Below are 2,701 nucleotides of genomic sequence, written 5' to 3'. Positions count from 1 at the left end.
CACACCCATCGTTGCTGTGTTAAACCGGTGGGGCCGCATTCCAGGAATTCTAAAGAACTTTGTTGTTCCTCTCCCAGGGGACAGAAGGGACGACTCTTTTTTTTTTTTTTTTTTTTTTTTTTTTTACCCCGTTTTGTTTTATTTGGTGGGGACCGCTCTTAGTTGTGTATTAATGAGAGGAAACTGTTCCCTGAATCACTCCCACCCCCCTTTTTTCGGTGCACCGGAGGAGACAGGGTCTCTCTGTGGATTGGTTTCCACTGCCCCAGAACTCAGTCGGTAGACCAGGTCGGCCTTAGAGATCTGCCTGCTTCCGCCTCTCCAGTAGCGCTGTGACTTAAACCATAAACCAACCACCCCACTCAGCTGGATTTCCCTCTCTCTCTCTCTCTCTCTCTCTCTCTCTCTCTCTCTCTCTCTCTCTTTAACTTTCATTTTACCCGTGGGTTCACCCAGACCATAATAAAAATACAGGATGGGACCAAAGGCCCAGGCCAGGAAAAAGGAAAAAGGAAAGAAAAGAAGCCAGGCAAGGTGGCACACGACTTTTATGACAGCATAAAAGGAGACAGTTGTAAGTTCGAGGACAGCCTATTTTTTGTTTGTTTGTTTAATAAAATTTTTATTTTTATATTAGTTACAGTTTATTCACTTTGTATCCCAGCTGTAGCCCTCTCCCTCATCCCCTCCCAATCCCATCTCATCAGGGCTGTCTGCATTGCCCTCCTCTGTGGCCTGGCAAGGCTGCTACCCCCAAGTGAGTTCCTGTCAGAGACATTCCCTGTTCCACTCATTAAGAAACCCACTTGGAGAGGGAGAAAAGCAAGCAGGCAGGCAGGCAGGCAGGCAGTCAGGCAGGCAGGCAGGCAGAAAAATATTTTCTCTCTACACAAGCAATCCGAATCTGCTTTATTAATGAAATGAAGAAAAGTACACAGTACTAACTACCTTTAAAGACCTCTTTCAAATGCCTCTCTGCGTGTGCCTGCTTTTAAATATTTAAGGGGGGGGTGAATCCGGGCCATGCAATAAGTCTAGGCCAGATTGGGCCCAGCTCTGAGAGGGAAAATCGAGAGACAAGCCCCCTATATCTCTGACCCAGAAATTATCTCGAAATGACAACCACCAGAGAAGGAAATATCATTTTTCTCCAGCAGATTCTCACTGGTATAATGTTATAATGTAAGCAGGCAGGCCCCGGGCAGATTTTGGGTGGGTGGAGAGGATCAAGGAGGAGTTTGGGGTAATGGGAACACCCACCCCCGACAAATAACACAGCTGAACTTTGCTGACTCTGTTTTCCTGCCTATCCAACCACTCACTCCCAGCTGGACAAAGGGGAGCCGCCTATATGGTTATGAGACGCCATCCTCCATACTAGGTAGATTTTCCAGCAGAGCTAGTAGTCTCAGGAGGCTCCTGCCAGTCAGTCAGTCAGTCAGTCAGTCAGTCTTCTTGGAAACCCCAGGCAATTCTTGCAATTTACAGTTTCATCAGTCCCTGGGGTGTGCTTATTTAAAACCAGAAAATCAAAGATAAGATGAGAAAGGTGTGTGTGTGTGTGTGTGTGCGCGCGCGCGTGCGTGTGTGTGTGTGTGTTGGGTGTTGGAGACCATAATTTCAGCTTTATTTTTTTTTTATTTTATTTATTTTTATCTATCTCCCCACCCCCACCCCCCAGATGAGGACCAAACAACCCAGGCAGGACCTTCCTTTCGCTTGCTAAGCAGGCGATCTACCTACCACTGAGGGAAATCCCCAACCCCAAATAATTTATTTATTTATACTTTTATTTTATGTGTCCGATCACCTAGATAGAACTGAAGTTACAGACGAGCTGCCGCGTGGGTTCTGGAAATTGAACCTGAGTCCTTTGGAAGAGTACCCAGTGCTATTAACCACTGAGCCATTCCCTCCAGTTCCTCCGGTCAAGCTTTCCCTAGAAATTAAATATCGGTTGAATATGTCGAACCGAACCGGAGCCGGGCGTGGTGGTGCACGCCTGCCTGAGAGGCAGAGGCAGTTTGGAGGCCCTGTCTCTCCACTGGGAAAGAAGACTCCGCTCCCTCCCATCTGCCCTGCCGATCCTCCCCTCCCACCCCCACCCCGCCGATCGATCGATCGATCGATCGATCGATCGACCCCCTTCCCCGCAGCCCGCCCCAAATCTCAAGGAGGGAAACTGTGAATGAAGGCAGATCCTTTAGCTGTGAAGAGTCACCCTCAGATTTGTTCAGGGAGAAGTGGATACTAACCATTATCCAGCCTGCAAACCCAGAGGGGGGAGAAAAATGAATGCCTCTACTCTACACTCCCAGAAGAGCGATGGTCAAGGGGCACCCACCTTGCAGGCGGGTCGCAACCTTCTGTAACTCCAGTTTTAGGGAACTCTCACATACGGAGGCAGAATACCAGTTAAAGAAAATAGAATAATCGGGGAGGGGGGGGTGGCATATAAAAAGAACTTACAGCCTTCCTCAGAGGGGTCAATTTGAATTTGCCCGAAGAAGACTAGAGAGAGGAACCAGAGGTTCTTCTAAGAAGCCCAAGTAAATCTTGAAGGTCACTTGCAGATCTTCAAATGGAGTGAGTTTTAAAACAAATCACAGTGGAAAAACACGACCCACCACCACCACCACCACCACCACCACCACCACCACCACCACCACCACCACCACCAAAACAAGAACAAAAAAAAAAA

Source organism: Meriones unguiculatus, unplaced genomic scaffold (assembly GCF_030254825.1).
Source record: "Meriones unguiculatus strain TT.TT164.6M unplaced genomic scaffold, Bangor_MerUng_6.1 Chr15or18_unordered_Scaffold_181, whole genome shotgun sequence".
NCBI classification, from domain to species: domain Eukaryota; kingdom Metazoa; phylum Chordata; class Mammalia; order Rodentia; family Muridae; genus Meriones; species Meriones unguiculatus.
Note: the sequence above shows the minus strand (reverse complement) of the source record.